Source organism: Myxine glutinosa, chromosome 1, assembly GCF_964187855.1.
Source record: "Myxine glutinosa chromosome 1, kmMyxGlut1.1, whole genome shotgun sequence".
Lineage (NCBI taxonomy): Eukaryota > Metazoa > Chordata > Myxini > Myxiniformes > Myxinidae > Myxine > Myxine glutinosa.
This window is the reverse complement of record NC_136261.1, coordinates 403,547,137-403,569,330: the sequence shown is the minus strand read 5'-3', so window position 1 is coordinate 403,569,330 and position 22,194 is coordinate 403,547,137. Positions and strand designations below refer to the sequence as shown.

Genomic DNA, 22,194 nt, shown 5'->3' with positions numbered 1-22,194 from the left:
TGTGAAACTGACACAATCACGACTCTCTGCTCACCTTCACTCTTTCATTCATCATTTTGCCGCCTCTGGAATGAACTCACGCACTCTTCACTTCCACTCCATGCTCCAGGTCTTCAAAACAGCTGTTCACCACCATCTCACGTCTTCCCCCATACAAAACCCTGATCTTTTCCACCCCCTTTAATCCATCTTAAATCCACCTTCTTCAAATTCCGATTTATTTCGTGAATAAAACGTCCCTGTCGTATTCATCTTGTTTGTCCTGTATACCCCACCCCAACCATCTCTCTTTCACAGATTTCCTGATTCCCTGTTCCCTACTGCTGTTGTACTTCTAACCCTCGCTCTCCCCCTGTTGTCTCCCCCTCCCTTTATCAAATGTTCCATGTTTTAGCTCTCATAGGAGCCTAGACTAAGCATACCAAAAAAAGTTTACCTGTCTCCCCTTCTGCCCAATACTGTCCTTGGTCAGTTTCTCACTGTGTGGGTGTTTTGACTGCAAGTGGATGAGAACAAACAAAAGGGATATTTGTTGTTCTCCCAGGAAGAGTATGGCGACTGTCTGCACGCATGGAAACTGGTTCCTCCTCGATTCTGCACGTCTGGTTGACTGTGTGTATTTGTGATCGGTGCAGTTCCGGAAACAAAGAAATGAATGACTTCGGTGGCACTACTGATCATCAGACTTGGCCTTTTTCTGAACCATCAACTCTGAAATTACGTTGAAGACAATTAAAGGGTCTGTCACCAGTCCCATACTGACAAAAACAGGGACTAAAACGGACTCTTCTCTGCCACCGTTGTGAAGGTTAAACACTGCTTCAAACCTGACCAGGCTTCAATTGGAATGGGGCTTGAACCTCAATGCCATTCAGTTTACAGTGCGTTATGAGTTAGCCGTAGTCGTACAATGACGAACATCGACATTATTTAACCCAAACAATGGACGAGTTGGTTAAATCATGCATCAGTTCAACATTAAAGTGATTAATCGGAGAAATAAAAACGGGACTGCGGGTCCTGAAGCTTCCTGGATCAGAAGCAACAGTCACTCAAACCCCACAGACCTCCTCAGAGTTTGAATTTTTTTTTTCGTGAACAAACTTTGGTGCATCACGGGTGAAGATGGTTGTAGTCAAGTTTCATCGAAATTGTGTGTGTAGTTTCGGAGAAGAAAGTAAATACCTATTTGGGGTTGGGCCAAACATCCCCCCCCCCCAGTCGGCGCCCAAAAATGAGCGTAGATTTTGATGTGGTCAATCAATACACCTTGATTAGGTATCAGACATGCAGCTTGTGGTCAGGTTGGTCCAAATCGTGTTTGGTTCAAGTAATAATGACGAGTATTTGTGGACTCACTGACTCACATACGCTCTCACTGACTCAACTCACTCACAAACATACTCACCCACTCATATGCAGACTCACTCACTGACTCGATCAACTCAATGACTGACTCAACTCACTCACAGACTTACTCACACACTCACACACTCACTGACCCACACTCATTCACTCATTCACTCACTCGCTGACTGACTCATTGACTCACACTCACTGGTGTGAGTGGCGGATTAACGCCCGGGCACACGGCACGTGCCCAGGGCTCCCAAATTCCATGGGGTCATACAACAATGGAACCCGAGATCACGAGAGATGAGAGATAACGTGAGATCACGGATTGTGGTTTATATTATTTCGAGATGAGACCGAAGGTGGGTCTCACTTTGCTGACAAAGCAATCACCTGGTGAGTGGTGACAAACACAGCGCAAAGGGGTTACTCCATCTCGAGGAAGGAAAGCACTGTCACGTGATTAATCGATGAAAAAACGTTTTCCCTGGTGTTTACCTGGACAGGACTATTACAAAGTTAGGGATTATGAGGTTAGTATTGGTAGAAAAAGCACGTTTAGTAAAATAAGAACAACGTTTAATGTATACAAATGCAGCAATAATAACAATAAAAATTGTACAATTCCTAATGTTAATACATATATCGACATTGTTGATCAAATCCGCAATATAATATATTGCACGATCACAAATCACACACAATATAATATATTGCACAATATAATAATATTGCACGATTTAAAGTCAGAACCAAGTCCCAAGGTGAAACAAAACAACTCCAGCAATGTTGAAAAGCGAATCACAGCTCAATTAGTGCGGCAATCGGAAGAGAGCATACCTGCACCAGGTGAACAATTTGTGTTTTGTTAGGTCGGACACTGAAAGGTCGGATCTGGATTCGACTTGAACCAAAATCGAATCGCTTGTTATCGTCGCTTAGCAACTCATGCACCAAGTTTTGTCATAATTAGTTCACAACTTTTTGAGATGTCGTGCTGTAATATATCGTTTTTGGCCCGATCTCTCATTGGTGAAGAATCACTGAAAAAAAAAAAAAACTCGGAATTAGATTCGGATCTTCACCAAAATCTAATATTTTCGTGCTTGTCACATCCACAACCTCTGCACAAAATTTGTCCGAATCTGTCCACAATTTTTGAGAAAATCTGTTCACAAACCAACAGACAGACAAACAGGTGTGAAAACATAACCTGCATCCACCTTCGGTTGCGGAGGTAACAAAAGGTGAAAAGGGTTCAACATCACCCGAAATTAACTTTGTTCATTACACAAGCAGCAGAATCAGAAAAGGGTCTCTCGGTCTGTCGAGCTTGTGTGTTCAGACACCAAGCAGCTTGCTATCGCTTGCCAAGCCAGCCGTTCCTTACCAGCGGTGTTGATTAAGTTTTTGCTTGTGTGCTTAAGCCAGTTGTCGATCATTCCACGATAAACTTTTTGTTCTTCCACGAGCCTCGAGTATGCAAACAAAAACAAATAAAACAAGACTGGAAGTCTAACAGCGGCGTCGCCAGGCTTGTTTGATACTTTGGATGAAGAGGAGATAGTACGACCTGGGTGGAGATACCAGTTTGCAAATAATGTAAGTATCACATTATTTTGAAGTACAGTACTGTAAGTATCTAAATTGTCTGTCACCATGGAAACGAAGAGATTACATTGAGATCCTGGTTTATTCCATATGTTGGTGAGTTAGTCAACACTATCAAAGTGCTCTCAGCACCATCCCGTCATACACCACTGTGTGTGTTTCGAAATGAGGTGTTTTACAGCAGCCGGAGTGCAAATCCTGCCACCACCTTCTTGAGAGAGGAACCAGTGAGTTGGTACTCATTTTGCCGACCTCGGAAGCCTGACAGGTGAGTTAACCCACCTGGTGTTAATTCAACAGCTGACTGGGATTCAAACTCAGCACCCGAGGATCCCAATCCCTCCACCAAAACCGTTAAACCAACACCAGGCTTCGGGTGGATGGAGACAGTCATCAGAAATGCTTCCATATTTGAAGATCCCATAATCAAAGTTTTAATTAAACCGACGTGGATTGGGCGCTTCGCCACACGTCGGTTCACAGGGATCGGTGTAAAATGATAAGGCCCAATAAAAAAATTATTAGCTTATCACCCGATCCAGGCTGGAGAAATGATGAGGGAGGGCGGTTTTTTTTTTGGTTTTTTTTTTTTCCAAAGCCAAATCTCACCCGGTGTTTCTGGCGCGTTGACGGTCAAGGTAAAATACGTAACATTGTGGTAACTGCGCATGCGCATAAAGTAAAAACTATCGATCCGATGACTTCCGGAGCGCGATTCAATCGTTTGTTGTTATTCGGAAGGAATCGTCCGCTTTTCGAGCAAAGAAAGACCGAAACGATGATCGAAAAAAAATAATCGGAACTCGACCACAAGTGATGCGCGCGGGGGTGAAAAGATAATAATTTTTTTTATGGGGCCAAACATCGCATAATTATATTGGCTGTTACTGGTTGTTAAATATAACTTCATAGTATGACATATTTTCATTTTCTTTGTACTGCAACTGGTAATGTTAAATTTAATCAACCTGACCCCGAATTTTTTTCTGACGCACTTCCGGTCATACAGTGCACTGTTCTTGGCGGGGAGCGCCTCACAACTCACAAGTATGTGTACATACGTAATCAGGAAATAGTGCTGCATAATATCCCTGATTTGTATCGATATACTTTAGTTTGAACACTGTTTCCACAAGATGTGTTTGCCAAGCCCAGAGTCATGCATAGGAATACCTTGTAATGTGCGTGTGATTGTTTAGATTTTAGACCATGTTCAAAAGTAGGTCCAACGGCTTTTATTCATTCGCCAAACGTCCTTGAACGGAAGAGAAGCCGCCGAATCGAATCACGGCACCTCGTCTTTGGATCCCAGAATAAAGAGGTAACAAGGTTTTCCTTCATTATAATTCAGTGTATAAATATGGCGGACATCTATGGAACAAAGCATAATGTGGTTTCAAGGGTTTTTAATATCGAGCTTTAGTATTAGTTTATTTAGTTTCTGTGCTCTCCTCCGCCTCGTGTTTCTGGGCCCAAACCACGTGGTTTTGAGGTCATGCATCATGCTCTCCGTCTCTGTCTATTGGAAAGTTAAACTATCGAGGTGTTTAACAGATAATGTGACATTGTTATAACTATTGTTATTTTGTTTGTACCGTAGGCCTAATCGTTTATACTGTGTTATTCGGAGTTCGTAACTTCCTTGCGGTGTGCGAGCGTTTTATTGTGAGAAGATTTTCTACACAAGACCCCCGTGTTGAGATCTTTGCTCCTGATTGTGCTGAGACATCTACAGGATCTTTGAGGGTCGAGAACTCCACTGTCTGCAAAGTTTCACTTAATTTAATAAATTTCCATGGATGGATCCACAGCATGGATTACTCTGCGGCTCTCCCTCATCGGCCTAGGAATTTGACACGAAATCCGAACCTCGTCAAATTGCGATCCTCTCAACGCCTCGTCCCGTCCATCTCAACACCTCGTCCCGACCCTCTCAACACCTCGTCCCGTCCATCTCAACACCTCATCCCGTCCATCTCAACACCTCATCCCGTCCATCTCAACACCTCGTCCCGTCCATCTCAACACCTCGGCCTGTCCCTCTCAACACCTTGTCTTATCACTCTCAACGCCTCATCCCGTCCATCTCAACACCTCGTCCCGTCCATCTCAACACCTCGTCCTGTCCCTCTCAACACCTTGTCTTGTCCCTTTCAACACCTCGTCTTGTCCCTCTTAACACCTCGGCTTGTCCCTCTCAACACCTCGTCCCGACTCTCTCAACACCTCGTCCCGACGCTCTCAACACCTCGTCCCGACGCTCTCAACACCTCGTCCCGTCCATCTCAACACCTCGTCCCGTCCATCTCAACACCTCGTCCCGTCCATCTCAACACCTCTTCCCGTCCATCTCAACACCTCCTCCTGTCCATCTCAACACCTCGTCCCATCCCTCTCAACACCTTGTCTTGTCCCTCTCAACACCTTGTCTTGTCCCTTTCAACACCTCGTCTTGTCCCTCTCAACACCTCGTCCCGTGGCTCTCAACACCTCATCCCGTCCCTCTCAACACCTCGTCCCGTCCCTCTCAACACCTCGTCCCGTCCCTCTCAACACCTCGTCCCGTCCCTCTCAACACCTCGTCCCGTCCCTCTCAACACCTCGTCCCATCCATCTCAACACCTTGTCCCGTTTCTCTCCGCACCTCGTCCCATCCTCTCAGCACCTCATCCTGACCCTCTCAGCACCTCATCCCGATCCTCTCAGCCCCTCATCCTGACCCTCTCAACACATCGGCCCAACACTCTCAACACCTCGTCCTGACCCGCTCCACACTTCAGCCCACCCTCTCAACACCTCGTCCTGATCCTCTCAACTCCTCGTCCTGACTCTCTCAACACCTCGTCCTGAGCCTCTCAACATCTCGTCCTGACCCTCTCAACACCTCTTCCCGTCCCTCTCAACAGCTTGGCCTGACCCTCTCAACACCTTGTCCTGAGCCTCTCAACACCTCGTCCCGACCCGCTCCACACTTCACCCCACCCTCTCAACACCTCGTTCTGACCCTCTCAACACCTCGTCCCGACCCTCTCAACACCTCGTCCCGACCCTCTCAACACCTCATCCTGATCCTCTCACCACCTCGTCCTGATCCTCTCACCACCTCGTCCTGATCCTCTCACCACCTCGTCCCCATCCTCTCACCACCTCGTCCCCATCCTCTCACCACCTCATCGCCATCCTCTCACCACCTCATCCCCATCCTCTCAACACCTCATCCCCATCCTCTCAACACCTCGTCCTGACCCTCAACACCTCATCCCCACCCTCTCAACACCTCATCCCGCTGAGCACCGATTTGAATTCAATTAATGGATCGCCAGAACTCAACTTTTTGTCGCTCGAAACGTTGCCGAATTCTTTTTTGATAAATTCCACCAACATTATGGGATTATTAGGACCCAACGGTTTGGACCCATAGGAGGCCGATATTCTCACCAATAATTTGACTTGGGGATCTTTAGGGGAAGGGGAAGCCCCTGCGCTTGTCTCCTGAGGGGGGAACGAAGAATCCATGTACTCGGAATAGGACGAGCTGATTAGTAATGAACACACCCAGCACCTTCACTGGGTGTTCATTAGAAACTTTTTAGTTCTTGCCAAATCGAAGATTTCTCAACTATTTTGCTTGATCTTATGCGTTATTGTGAAAAAAAGAAGAAATGATTTGATTTTGGTGAAGATCTGGATCTGAGCATTATAAAAGATTTTTCACCATTGAGAGATCGGACAAAAACCGATTATATATCACGTGATGTGAAAAACTTGTGGACGAATGATAACAAAACTTGGTTCATGAGTTGGAGAAGAGACAAGAACAAGCGATTCGGTTTTGGTTCAAGTGGGATCCAGATCTTAGCTGTTTGTTTCCGATCGAACAAAACAAACGGTTCACCTGGTGCAGGTGTGCTCTCAACAGAGTGCTGTTCTCTTTGAGCTATGTTTCGCTTTTCATCACCGCTCGGGTAGTTTGGTTGCATCATCACCGCTCGGGTAGTTTGGTTGCATCATCACCGCTCGGGTAGTTTGGTTGCATCATCATCCTCGGGTCGTTTTGTTGCATCATCACTGCTCGGGTAGTTTGGTGCCACGTTGGGGCCACGGGAGGCACCTCAGCCTCCACCTGGGAGCATGAGGTCCCATTGGCCACGCCCACGACAGGACGCAGAGTTGCAATCGATCGCTCAGAGCGATCACGTGATGTTCCTTGCCGCGCGATTGCGTTTTTTCACATTTGAGCGAGGAACATTGCCATTCACACCACATAGGTTTTTTTTCTTTCAACTTTAGATCCATATTTTTTGCCATAACGTAGCGCATTATGGCTCTCGAGCTCGAGTTAGCCAATCACCTGGGAGCATGAGGCCACATTGGCCACGCCCACGACAGGACGCAGAGTTCCAATCGATCGCTCAGAGCGATCACGTGATGTTCCTTGCCGCGAGATTGCGTTTTTTCACATTTGAGCGAGGAACATTGCCATTCACACCACATAGGTTTTTTTTCTTTCATCTTTAGATCCATATTTTTTGCCATAACGTAGCGCATTATGGCTCTCGAGCTCGAGTTAGCCAATCACCTGGGAGCATGAGGCCACGTTGGCCACGCCCACGACATGACGCAGAGTTGCAATCGATCACTCAGAGCGCCGCGCGACTATATATATATATCACTCAGATCCCTCACAATCGACCACCACCCCCTCCTCCTGCAATACTAAATATCACCCAGATCCCTTGGAATCGACCACCACCTCCTCCAACAATACTATATATCACTCAGATCCCTCGGAATCGACCACCACCTCCTCCTGCAAGACTAAATATCACTCAGATCCCTCACAATCGACCACCACCCCTCCTACAATACTATATATATCACTCAGATCCCTCACAATCGACCACCACCCCTCCTACAATACTGTATATATCAATCAGATCCCTCACAATCGACCACCACCCCCTCCTACAATACTGTATATATCACTCAGATCCCTCACAATCGACCACCACCCCTCCTACAATACTGTATATATCACTCAGATCCCTCACAATTGACCACCACCCCTCCTACAATACTGTATATATCACTCAGCTCCCTCACAATCGACCACCACCCCTCCTACAATACTGTATATATCACTCAGATCCCCCCTTCCCCCTCCCCTCTCCCCTCCCCTCCCCCCTCCCCCCTCCCCCCTCCTCTCCCCATCCCCTCGCCCCTCCCCCTCCCCCTCCCTCTCCCCCCTCCCCCCACCCCCATCCCCTCCCCCCGCCCCCATCCCCTCCCCCCTCCCACCCCCCTCACCCTCCCATCCCTCACCCTCCCATCCCTCACCCTGCCATCCCTCACCCTCCCCCCTCCCATCCCTCACACCCCCTCCCCCTCCCATCCCTCACCCTCCCCCTCCCATCCCTCACCCTCCCCCTCCCATCCCTCACCCTCCCCTCCCCATCCCCCCTCTTCTCCCCTCTCCCCCTCCCCCTCTTCTCCACCTCTCCCCCTCCCCCTCCCCCTCTTCTCTCCTCCCCCCCTCTTCTCCCCTCCCCCCCGTTCCCCTCCCCCCTCCCCCCTCCCCTCCCCCGCCCGGCAATGCCGGGTACTTCTGCTAGTATATTATAATGTGCATTTGATAAACAATATCCATATGTATTAACAGAAACACGAGCATTTATAGAATTGTAATGTGATTATTGTTACATTTGTATACATTCAATGAGTTATGCATTATTACACTTAACCTGCTTTTTTAGCAATACGAACTTCACCCCTTAATTTTATAATAGTTTCGTTTCGTTAAACATCAGGGAAAAACGTTTTGTTTTTTTTAATCGATTAATCTTGTGACAAAGCTTTATTTCCTCGAGATGGAGCATTCCCTTTACACTGTGTTTAGCACCACTCACAAGGTGATATGTTTTGTGGGTAAAGTGAGACCCACCCTCGGTGTCATTTCGAAACATTGTGGACCACAATCGGTCTCGCGTTATTTCTCATCTCTCATCTCTCGTGATCTCGGGTTGCATTGATTGCATGACGTCATTGCATTTTTGGGGCCCTGGGCACGTGACCAGTATTCACATACGTTAATCCGCCATTGCGGACAGAGCAGCGCTCACTCGCATGTGGTTCACTCTTAACCTGGAAGCCATCGCTGCTTATTCTTTCGGCCCAGAAAATGTATTTCCGGTCTCTCGTCAGCGCGCACATCGATTTTGACGCTGCGCGTCAACAATTTTTTTGTTTGTTTCAAATTTCCAACGGTACCGACAACAGCGCGTGCCTGATGTTGCCGGGCCGGCGCGCTATCTCGGGAAATACAGGCCTGTGATGGTCGCCATTGGTATCGACGTTCACGCACGGTTCTCCCCTACAAAACTACGTTTAGTTTTTCCAAACCCAACCAGCCGTTCCAAAGATATGAGTCGTTTTGTGTGCTGTGCCGTCATGAATCCAATGGGCTGGATATTGTCATTTATTGAAACGAAGACGTTCTTTGTGTGGGTTCGTGTGAAGCAACCACAAGGCGGAGAGAGATGCGGTTGGTCTCGTTAGTTAGGGCTGGATCCTCTGTCGTTTGGCATGACGTTGTAAGTGTCTGTGATAATCTGGTGGACTGGGAGAAGAGATCGTGGAGACCATCGGCATGGATTCAAGCGCATCCACATTAGCCCAGCTGCGAATGCGCCGATTTGAATAACACCATACAGCCCCTCTGCGCATGTGTGACTTTGATGCACATGCAGCGTGTCATCCCATACACGAAGATTGGTCCAGGGTGTGTAGTCATTTGCGCATGCGCAGTTTTTTCAGCATTCAAATGCTTCGGCAATCGCCTGTTAGACCACTTGCGCATGTGCAGTGTTGATGTGATCGACACATTGGAATATTTTATTGTACTTCGAGTCTATTTCGAGAACAAAATGGCAGTCTGTAATATTGTTATGTCAGGGGGTTAAGGGAATATCTGGAGTCAGATAGATCTGTGTAGGTAGGTATTCGACTGTCACGATAGGGAATCTACGTTGTAATAAGTTATATGTGTCGTCCGGTTTGTCGGTATAACTATAAGCTGTGTTGATGTCCCGGCTACGAGGGAGCAGGGCGTGCTAAATAGTGCAGGGATTATGGGTAAAGATTCCTTTGTTCGCCGTCCCCTCTGTCGTCAAACCTTTGTCCCTTATGGCAACGCACACCTGTAAACCCTCAGATAGGTCCTTTAGTGCACACAGTAATTAAATTCCCTCACCACAACAACTTTGGAAAACAGACAGGAAGCCAGATCGGGGCACCGCCGGGTGGCTGCCGCTGGTTGCACCATCAGCTGGCCTGGTAACATCGCGGAAACACGGACTGTAACCATGCCCAGGGAACGTGTGATTGGTTGGCGCGAACCTCCTGCCAATCAGGGCGGGAGGCGCGAATACGCAACTGAGGAGGAGGTTGTTCATTGGAGGGAAGGCGCTGGAAGGTTCAGTGGACAGCGGGAAGCTGGAAGGGACTGGTTGGTGGCGCGCCAAGACTGACGTCACCGGGGAAGTTACAAAAGAGCGCGCTGCCCAACATTCTCTCTTCCCTTCGGCTCTCTGACTCGTCTGGGCTCTTGTCTCTGCGCTTCCCTTCTTGGTCTTGGGAGGTCCATGGTGGTCATTGGTTTGCCATCTTTGTGGTGCTCGGTGCTTTTGGTGCTGTGAGCGGGTGGGACGTCGTGTGTGATCGATTTGGAGCTTGGAGCGAGACGTGCTGCTGAACAGACGAGGCCGGGGCGAGCGGGTCGTTCGAGGCCTAGTGGCGCACGAGCGGGGCCGAACGGAGCCGCGTTTGGACGGTGGACATGACAAGATGGACAGTTAAGACGCACCACATTTCACAAATACATGCCATAACGCTTTATTGTCCACTGTCGCACCGCAGAGCAAAAGGGGGACTATGGTTTTCCCCTCCGTCCGTGTGTCCGTCCGTCCGTGCGGGCGTGCGTGCGGACATGCATGCGTGCGTAAGCGAAGGACCGAATTCTAATTTGGTGTGTGGGTGCAACCCACTTCAAAATCCAACATGGCCGCCGCCATGTATGTCTGACGCCATGTATGTTTGAACCTTGTGAGCGGAATATCTTGAAAAATAAGCGAAGTACCAACTTCTAATCTGGTGTGTGGGTGTATCTAGGCATCAGGAAGAATGCTATTGAAAATTGGGTCGCCACATCAAAATCCACGACGGCCGCCACCATATATATGTCTGAACCTTGTGAGCGAAATATCTTGAAAAATAAACGAACTACTAACTTCTAATCTGGTGCGTGGGTGTATCTACGCATAAGGGAGAACGCTATTGAAAATTGGGTCACCACGTCAAAATGCAAGATGGCCCCCTTGCGTCTTCCACTTTGTCAACTCACCTCACTTCACTGACGGGGGACCTAGACGAAATGCTTGTTTTCCTTTCATTCATTCCTGTGTCCTGTTGTTGAGTCTGGTGTGTGGGATCCCAATTTAGGATCATTATTTATTTACCGTCGCATTTCATTGTATCGGGTCCGTAATAAATCTCTTTTTGTACATTCAATCTTGGGTTGTTCGAGTTCGTTAATTCCCGACAGGACCGGAGCTGCAGTCGGTGCACTCCAGGTAAGCGCTTTTCCCGCTTCTTCCTCTCCCCTTCTTCCTCCCGCGTTCATCGTGAAATCCGTGTTTGGTCATCGCCTCCATTAAATCCGTTTGAGTATTAACTCAAACGAGTCCCTGCTATTAACTGGAGGGATCGCGTGTCAATATGCTTGAATAACATAATGATTTTCAGAATAAATACATTTTAAAATAACTCATTAAGCTTGTGTTCCTTATGAAAAAAAGGCCAACCTGTCCCATTGGCTGTCTTTAATTTCTCTCTGGATGGCGCCACGCCAGATGAGGAGGACAGCAAGGCATGAGAACACAAAAAACAACACCTTTATATATGCAATCAATGCTTTTCAAAAAAAAAAGAAAGAAAAAAAAACCTCATCGCCACATAAATTCTGGAACTTTGCTCTGACCAGAGACCAGCAATATATTTTTTCGACCTTATCTTCAATTTTATTTTCGCACTATAATGTGGCGGTGATATACAAATTGCTGATGTCACAAAGAAGCTTCTTACAAAGAAGAAGAAGAACTCCGTACGCAACTGGAAGTATTCAACAACGATGAAGAACTTGGACCAGGTTATATTGTAAACCTCGTGGTGAAACTGCAACTGTGACGAAGGTTTACTTGATCAGATCTGATCTCATTTGAAGAGGTCATAGATTCTCATTTTATTATTAATACTGAGAAAGATCTGCAAAATGCTTATTTGAAGATAAAATAATTTTCTGTTCGTTGATGACGGAAATGATGATAAGTTAAACGAGTTTTTATCAAATGTATGTGAGGCATTTGATTGCTCATTTAATGAGTTGTTTTTCATTCTTTTTATTTTATTCACTGCATTGTTTAATATCACGTCATCACCAAACCTCATACAACGATGTTTCAACCTATTTCTTCCTTTTAACTATGAACCAGGCAGAAAGTTTTTATAATTAACTTGTATATCCAATGTGACCTCAAAACGAGGAGATGTTATCAAGGTTGTACATGGATGGATGGATGGATGGGTGAGGGATCTATGTGGCGTTGATACGGAAAAAAATGTCGGTCCCATCTGCTACATCCAAAAGTAACCCTAACCCTAACAACTCAGGGAGGGGAGAAGGCGAGGGGGTAGGGGCGAGGGGGGAGGGGAGGGGGAGGGGGGAGTCAAGTCGGAAGTCATTGTCGTCAATTGAATGTCGCATTTATTTTTTATTCCCTGTCAAATGGCATTGGTCCCGCATGCCGAACCCGGAAGTCGGAAGTCATTGTCGTCAAATAAATGTTTCACTCTCTGCCACATGCCGTTGGTCCCATGTCAATTGGATGAAGTTGAAAAATTAACGTTACGAAGTTTCTCTGGGACGTATTGATTCCGAATATGAAGTTTAACAATTAACGTTCCAAATAACGCGAAGTTTTCAAAATTTTAAGGTGTGCTGTAGTTGCTCTGAGACGTACTGATTCCGAATATGCCTTTGGTTTCGCTCTGCGATGAGTAGTTCTCGAGTTATAAGAGGACAAACAAACAAACAAATAAACATACTTTACTGCTTTATATATACTAGGGCATTGCCCGTACTATATCTATATCTAAAATTATATCCCCCCCTCTATTTACATGAAATGGTTTGGTCCAAAGCGAACGGCTTGCGAGTACGGTGACAATCCCCCCCCCCTCTATTTACATGCAATGGTTTGGTCCAAAGCGAACGGCTTCCGGAGTTTGGTAAAGAAATCGCCATCGCGTGCACAAACGCGCAGGAAAGCGAATGAATCGCAAATTCGGTTTTATTAGTTTTAAAACATAGTTTAACGCCAACATAGTTTGCAAACGTGAAATAAATGAATACGCTCTCAAATGTGCCATCCGAGGCAGAGTGTGTCCTCCACGTTCGGCACACGCGATCGTTCGCTGCTCTCTGATTGGTTGAATCGTTTTTTGGACATAGCTCGGTAAGTAATTGTCCGATTAATATGAAACCTTGAAAAGGCACATCCTCGGGTCCCCAGCAATATACCTGGCAAGTTAAAAGTATATCGGACCCGTGGTTGTCGAGAAACAGCGGTCACAGACAAACAGACGTACAAACGTACAGACGTACAAACAGAGATTACTGGAATTATAGATAGATAGATGGAGTTATGCTGTTTGGAATGAAAAAAAAGAGATATCGAGTTCAAGTGAATGACGAAATGTCGTGATGGTTTCTACTTTCTTAACGTGAAATTCGCGGATCGCCATATGCAGATTCACCACGGACCCACAATCGATGTTTCTGCACGTGAACATACCTGTTTGTTTGAAAACGGGTATGTTTTTCATGGAAGTCCTTCACGAACTTGCTGTCTATGTCTGATGTGTGACTGAAGGTGCAACAAGAATGTGGAATTTATTGGTTTCATGCTTTAGCATTCGCCGTTTCTGCATTGTTTGTTTGCTTCTGGCCTCCCATCCGTGCTTAGCATGTGTACCTCACTAATTGTATTAATTTGTGATTGGAATGATGCTGTTTAACATGAAAATATAGAGAGATTGAGTTTGAAGGTGATAAAGGAAATGACGTGAGGGTTTCCATCCGTAACATTCACGGATTTGCTATTTGCAGTTTCGCCATTGACTGTATTTGGTTGATTGAAGGTGTTTCCAGTATGGAGAACGTCTCGGGCACCTCGTGTTGATACGCAAAGGCAAGCTGATGTATTTTACTTTTACTGTATTTTATTTGGACAAACATGAACCATTTACTGAAAAGAAAAACTGATTATCGTGGCGACACTTCAGGGGTTGCGAAATGGTGGTGAAACGCATCGTCAGAAAATCCGACACTAAATGCAGTAAGTTTGGATTTACAGTGGCAGGGGATTCAGTCAGAGCAGGCAATCAAGTGCCTGTTAACTTGCCCCACCATATACCTGTGTGAGTCAGGGTTTTCACTTGTAATTGGCACAAAATTGAAGACCAGGAATAAACTGAAAGCAACTTTGAATGGTACTCTCTGAGTCAGACTCTCACCCATCCCACCTCGGATTGATCTGATTGGAAGTATCCCACTGAAGTAAGCAGCACTCTATGTTTAAGGCTCAAATGTCTTGAATGAGTAATCAAATAAAGTTATTATTATAATTACGAGGAGAGTACCCACCTTACGGTTGACCCTACGGGCAATCTTGTTCCAAGCGTGCAACACATTTTTCTGCTGACAACTGCTTTGATTTGAATTTCTTGCTGATTTCCTTTGGTGATATAGCTCTTGCAGATTTGTGTTCAACTTATGTGTTCTTGGTTTTTGAGGCATCTCAATTTTCCAGAAAAAAACAAACAGCAAACGTCAACCTCGTTAACAATACCCATAACCAACCCGCACCCCTTCTTTCCCCTCGCTTCCACCATCCCCTCACAATCCCCCATCAAGCATCACCCTAGCTAACAATACTTATGGCAACCCCACACGACTGCCCCCACTCCACTTTGCCTCACAATCCCCATTCAATTGTCACCCGAGCTAACAATACCTATGACCACCTTACCCCCCCCTCCTCCCTACCCCATCCCCTCACAATTCCCTATCAACCGTCACCCAAGCTAACAATACCCACGACCACCCTACACCCCTAACCCTACTCCCCCATCCCTTCACATTTCCCCATCAACCATCACCCTAGCTAACAATACCCATGACTGACCCACACCTCTCAACCCACTCCACCATCCCCTCACAATCCCTTATCAACTGTCACATCACTTTAACATCACCTTCAAACTCGGATAGCATCCTGGTGCTACTCGGGTCTTTGAAGACATCGTTGAATTAGAGTGGTCGATAAATTCTGGTCACAACGACATTGAATTAGAGTGGTCGATCCAGCTTATACCCTTATTATGGGCACCTCAGGATAACTTACTGGCAAATCATTTATTTGTGACCATGCTTCACATCTCAAAGGCAAGTGTGGCTGTCTCTTACATATACTGTCAGTCCAAATGTGGTGATCAAGTTGTATACGTTTACAGTTTAGCTGAATATGTGAACAAATTGGATGAAATTATAACTCTCCAAACACTTCAAACTGAGTAAAGAAAATGACATGTATAACGTTTCCATGATTAACATAAGCATTGTATCCTTGGCAGGTTATCGGTGAAATGGAGAACTTCTTGGAATGGCTCAAATCCCAAGGACTAAGAGCAGAAACAGCCCAAGCAGTGATAAATACACTTGGAATTGAGGATCAGAAGGTTATTCGAGCTTGTACTGAGTCGGATTCATTGTGGACCGAGCTCCTCTCTCTCGCCAAAGAGAAATTGCAATTTGCAATGTATGCTGACCTCTGTAAATTTATGAATTCTTTTTTGAAACCGCAATATGTCCAGATTGCAGGTTCTTCTCTTTTGGGAAGTATCTTCGTCAACTTAGAGAATGTTATTCGGGAACTTTCCAGTTTCTGTGAAAAGACTTTTGGATCCCAAAATGTGCACCTGGACAACGTTTCTGGTTTCTGTGGAATCGGGCTCGGTGATTTCGGCAGTCTCCAATTTCAGGATGATGGATTAACACCCAAGTCTGGTACGTGCATACTTTTTAAATGCAACATAGCATGTCAAGAAGTAACCTTTATGATCTGTGATTTCTTTTTTTATTTGAACCTCTGCCACAAAAAGGTGGGTGGAGGTTATGTTTTCACCTCTATTTGTTTGTCTGTGAGCAGAATATCTCAAAACATTATGGATGGATTCTGACGAATCTTGGACAGGTTGCGTGTGTGACGAGGACTATCGGTTAGATTTTGGGGAAGACCCGGATGTGGATCCAATAATTAGCCCTTCTGTCGCACAGCAAGAGACAGGATTTTGCCTTGTTTTTCTTTAATCCAAGTATGATATCCAGTCAAAATGCTTTATTTTATATGCTCGATGGGATAATTAGGCTGTACCTGAGCCAGGGATTACCAGGGATTGTTTTCCATGATTGCTTTTGGATAACGTTTCCATGAGTTTTCTGGAACGGGAATATTGAGACTTTTGCAGATGCATTTGTGGATTGCTCCACATTTCTTGTTGTGTATTTGGGTGTCGCCTAAACAGCAATTTTGTCTGTCGGTTGTTTTCTCGTATAGTTGTGGTCTTTCCCCAAACGGTGCAATCTCATCTCCACTATTTTGCCTGCCAGCTCTTATTCCAGTCTTCGCTGTTCCTCATTAGCCTTATACTCCTTCACCTCCATGTTCCCTTCTGTCCTGTGTGTTATCATCCGCTGTTCTTATTTTCATCCCTTTCATTTATGTTGGTGTTTTCACTCGGTCCACGATTGTAAGTCAGGTCTGTTTCCCCTCCCCATTCGTACAGGCATTTTACGAAAAATAGCTGTGTAGCCTCACACAAATTGCAACAAAAACAAACAACGAATTTTGATTCATGGATATGTCTTCCATCACATGAAAAAAGTCTTAAGGAATCCTCTGGGGGGGGGGGGGGGGGGGAAATTATGAAAATCATCAATGCTTAACCCTTCCAAAAACGGATTTTTTTTGCCACAAATCAGTGTTCTTGCACGGTTGTTCAAATTACTTATTAGTATATACCATGCTTAATGTTTGGTGAAGAGGATTTAAATCGATGAAGAATTCAAGTTTATAAAGAAATTCAGAACCTTTTTTTCGTCGTCGTCGTCGTCGTCGTCGTCGTCGTCGTCGTCATCACCATCACCATCATCATCATCATAATCATCCCCCTGCAGTTTCCACAAGCTAGAGTACACAACGTTATTTTTCTTGCATGTGCATCTCAGGGTGCTGCAGTCAGCCTGACAGGTGCACCTGATCACCTGCAGCAGTTTTTCAGGCGCAGGAGCCTGGGGCTGTCTGGAATGGCACAAGCCCCTCGTCACACTCTTTCCACCCCCACTCAGTCGGACGAAGTCCATCTGCCGATCCCTTCCCTTCCATTCTTGAACTTGCAGGTACACACGCAGGCTGTGGTACATTGCTGCTCCTGCTGTTGGAGGCAACATCTGTGGTTGAACGGGAGATAAGCTTGAAGCCACCTTCTCACAGAAGTTGTTAGGGTCAAACCTTTTGTCCGCCTCATCCTTCCCTTTCTTCTAGCTTATCTGAAATCTCTGACACAGCATCAACAGCCCTCCCTACCTCTTCCTCCTCTTCCACATCTTACCCTACCCCTCCCCCCCCTGTTCTGTATCCGATGCTCCCCCTTTCAAACATCCGGGGCCTTTGCTCAAACTTGACTGATCTCTCTATACAGGTTGTTTCTGACATACCGGACTTGATCTGCTTAACATAAACTTTCCTCCTTCATGATGTCTTTGATTCCTTAATATCTCTCCTGGGTTACTCCCTCCTCCGGTATGATAGAACTGAGCCTCGTCCTGGAGGTGGGGTTGTTATCTTTGTCAAAAACTCTCTTCCTCACTCTCCCTGCACTGCCCTCTCTCCACCTCACCCCCAGGAGTACCTCTGGCTGTGGCCTCCCCTTCGCTCCCACCTTTTGTTCATATGTGTGTTGTGCAGTCCACCAAACAGTGATGACTGCATCTGCTGTGCACCTCGCTGTCTGATAATATGGACCAACTTCGATCTACTCATCCCAACTCTCTCTCTCCCTCATATGTGGTGATGTCAATTGTCATCATGCCAGTTGGCTGGGTGTGGGTACCTATCTCACCTTCTGTGACTTCTGCGACCAGCAAAGGACTTCTGCGACTCATTGGGACTGACACGATCTGTCAATTTCCCGACGCGGATCTCAGTCAACGGAGCACATTCTCTTCTAGATTTTGTTATGACCAACTTCCCTGCAAATGTCTGCTGCTCTTCTTCTGCTCCAATCGGCTCATCTGATCATGTGCTTGTTAAAGTGGACATCTCTCTGGCCATTCTCAGAGAGCCTCCTCAGCGTCGACGAGATTCCGGCATTTCACTCAGGCCAACTGTCATGGTCTTCAGGCAGCCATCAATCATCTGGACTGGTCTCCAATCTCTACCACCTCTGACATCAACTCATCCTGGAAATTCTTCCAATTAAATTGCTCTCTCTCTCTCTCTCTCATGCAAAGATTTATCCCATCTCGTCTTCAGTTGTTTTCCCTTCCTCCCGTCCATGGCACACGGAATCGTGTGGTGAGGCAGTTGCCCTGAAACAACTTGCGTTCGCCTCCTGGAAGGCAAATCCAATGGAAGGAAATCTCATTTCCTTCCATAAAGCCCGAAACAAGTGTGTACCCAGCTGCTCCTGGACTCTGTGTCCTTCTCTCCTGACAATGTGTGTAAGTTTGTCAATCCTCGACTCTGATTCTGCAACTGGACCAGACGGCATCAGCCCACGTGTCCTAAAATCCTGCTCTGCCACCCTTTCACACCCTCTCTCTCAGTGCTCTTCACTCTCTCTTTTGCTCAAGGTCATCTGCCATCAGCTTTGAAATCAGCCAACATTACTGCTGTACACAAAAAGGTGCAAAAACAGATCCTTGCAATGACAGACCAATCAGCCTGCTCCCATTTATCAGCAGGTCTTTTCGGTCCTTTCGGAGAGACGTCGTAAGAGAGTGAGATTTGTCAGAAGTGAGATTGTTGAGACAGCAGAAGTGCCTCCGATACGGTCTGGCACCCCGCTCTGCTCACCAAAGTCTCCTGTGGTATCCATGGAAATCTCCACGCATGGCTTGCAGATCTCTCCGACTCTCTGTAAAATCCTCTCTATATCTTTGCTGATGACCCCACTCTCTGCCGCTCCATACCTCATCCCTCAGATCGGCAGTCTGCAGCCTCCTCACTCTCTACAGATCTGGACAAAATCACAGACTGGTCAAGCAAGGGAAGCATGTCTTTCAATCCTGACAAGTCTCACACTCTCCCGATGTCTCACCGAAAAGACCGTCTGGACAACCCTCCCATCTACTTTCTCAACTATCCTCTCCAAGAAGTTCTGTCACTCAAGCTCTTGGGTCTCACAATCTGCCACGATCTTTCCTGGGAAAACCGCATTTCCAAGCTGGCCTCCATTGCCAGTCGCTGACTGAGCATCCTCCATCGTGCGAAGTCCTTCCTTGGCACACCTGAACTCCTCACCCCATTCAAGGCTTTCATCCACCGTTCAATGGAATACTGTTCTCCCCTCTGGGCCGGTGCTCCTGCCTCACACCTAGCTTGGCTAGACGCTGAAGAAACCAAACCTTTCAGAATCATTGGAATTTCCCACTCTGAAGCTAACTCTGAGGGCCTTTCACTCACTCACAGCAGGCAGTTTGGTGGTCTTTCTGTCTTCTACCGACTCCTCTCTGGCCTTGCTCCCCCAGCTCTCTCTGTGCTCTGTCCCCCAAATATTCCTACAGGTCACACAAGACTTGCCAGCAACCCTCTTCTGGTGAAACTGCCAAAATCTAGGCTCTCTGCTCACCACTCTTTCATTCACCTTTTCTCCCACCTCTGGAACAAACTCCCCCACTCCCTTCAATCCCACTCCTCCCTCCAGGTCTTTAAAACAGCTGTTCACCACCATCTCTTATCTTCCCCCATCCAAAGCCTTGATCTTTTCTACCCCCATTAATTCACCCCCAATCCACTTTTCTGAAATAGCGACTTCTTTCCAGGAAGTCCTAGCTGTGTCCATGTTTTTTTTGTTTGTTTGTTTTTTACCTCATGTGTTTTTACCTCCCGCACCCCACCCACCTTCCCACGCCCTCTCCTCCCACAGATCTCCCGATGTCCGTGCTCTCAAATGTTGTACTTGTGTGCTTCCCCTTCTCCCCATCTGGTCTCCTGCTCCCTTTATTTTGTCTTATGTGTCTGTTTGTTTGTTTTTTGTCATTAATGTTAGCTCTTCATGTCTCATTAAAATAGCCTCTATCTTGTATCCAAAAAAAAAAAGAAGAAAAAAAGGGAGACTGCTCTGATTTCCTGTTTAGCATTGAGGCCTCCATCCATTGTTGAGCGAGATACCAGAAACAGCACGTCCATATTGGAGTGGCCTCGTCTGAATCCAAAATGATGATCACAGATCAAGCCGTTGGGGAGAAAGAAGGGTTTATTAATTATCAGGGGTGATGATGGATTCCATGAGCTTGCTCATGATAGGGAGTAGGCTCATTGGTCTGCAGGTTCAGGGATCTGTTTTTGCACCTTTTTTTGTAAAGCGATAAACTTGGTTAATTTCTGAGCAGATGGCAGATGACCTTGAGCAAAAGAGAGGGTGAAGAGAACATAGAGACGGTGTGACAGCATGGCAGAGCAGGATTTTGGGCAGAGCAGAATTTTTAACACCAGTTAATTCCAGAAATATTTTTGATGAAATTTATAATCTTTATATTATTTAAATTGAATTGAATACTTGAACAATGTTGAACACAAATCGCCTTCTTCTTACTTCCACTAATCTCCAGTTTAGCAGGACTTGGACATGGTAAATATGGTGGTGTATCAGGGTGATGTAGAAGACTGTTTCAATAGTGCTTAACATCCGGAAGTATTCTTTTTAACAATCTTTAACTTCATTATTGTATTTAAATTGAAGTATACATTCCATGACGTAACATGTTCTATCAACTCTCAAGATGGTTCTCAATCTCATTTACCTGAAAAAGACTGATGCTGATTTGTACACAGGTGATGTCCATCCTGCAAATTTGGAAGGCAGACAACACAACAACGATTCATCTGTCACAGAAGATTCAAAATGTGCGTATGCAAAGGAAGGTTCAGATGATATTCACATGACAATCGGAAGTGCTTCCCGTTTTGCAACTGGTGAGTGGAAAATTTACGTACAATCTTTTGTGTTGAAAAAACATAATTTTCGGCGAAGTGTTTCCATGGTTAAATATTTTGCATTTTGATTTTGACAAAAAAAGATGAAAATGTGTTCTTTGTTTCTGTAGAACAATCCAGAAGAAATATGGGACAAATAAGCTGCAGTCGCAGCTCGACAGTGAAGAAGAAGCTTTTTTTTGAAGAAACAATCACGACATCAAGACTCACTTTCTATAAAATATAAGTGCATGTCTGGGCTTCGTAAAACCAAGATTAATATTAAATTAGAAAAACACAATAAGGGTCGAGAAAGGCGAATACATTACAAGTGTAATGTGTGCAGAATGGAATTTGCTTCAGCGAGTAACAGCAAAATACACATGAGGATCCAAACTGGAAAACACCCCCACAAGTGCTCTGTCTGTGAAAAAGGTTTCTCTTTTAACAGCAATTTGAAAAGGCATATGAAGATCCACACAGGAGAGCGCCCTCACAAATGCTCGATATGTGATAAAGGTTTCTCTCAAAACTGCAGTTTGAAAAAGCATATGATGATCCATCCGGGAGAACGACCTCACAAATGCTCGATATGTGATAAAGGTTTCTCTCAAAAATGCGATTTGAAATTACACATCATGATCCATACAGGAGAGCGACCGCACAAATGCTCGATATGTGATAAAGGTTTCTCTCAAAACAGCAGTTTGAAAAAGCATATGACGATCCATACAGGAGATCGCGCACACAAATGCTTGATATGTGATAAAGGTTTCCCTCTAATAGGCCATTTGAAATTACATATGAGGATCCATACAGGAGAGCGACCCCACAAATGCTCGATATGTGATAAAGGTTG

At 45.8% G+C, this 22,194-nt stretch overlaps 1 long non-coding RNA gene across 1 annotated transcript; it reads left to right on the top strand.

The window, feature by feature from the left end:
* Window positions 1-4,219: 4,219 nt before the first annotated feature.
* Window positions 4,220-21,999, top strand: LOC144889857 (uncharacterized). Its single transcript, XR_013622119.1, has 5 exons — window positions 4,220-4,285; window positions 14,186-14,267; window positions 15,712-16,144; window positions 21,195-21,335; window positions 21,467-21,999. It is a non-coding gene; the product is annotated as an uncharacterized LOC144889857 (long non-coding RNA).
* The last annotated feature ends 195 nt before the right edge of the window (window positions 22,000-22,194 follow it).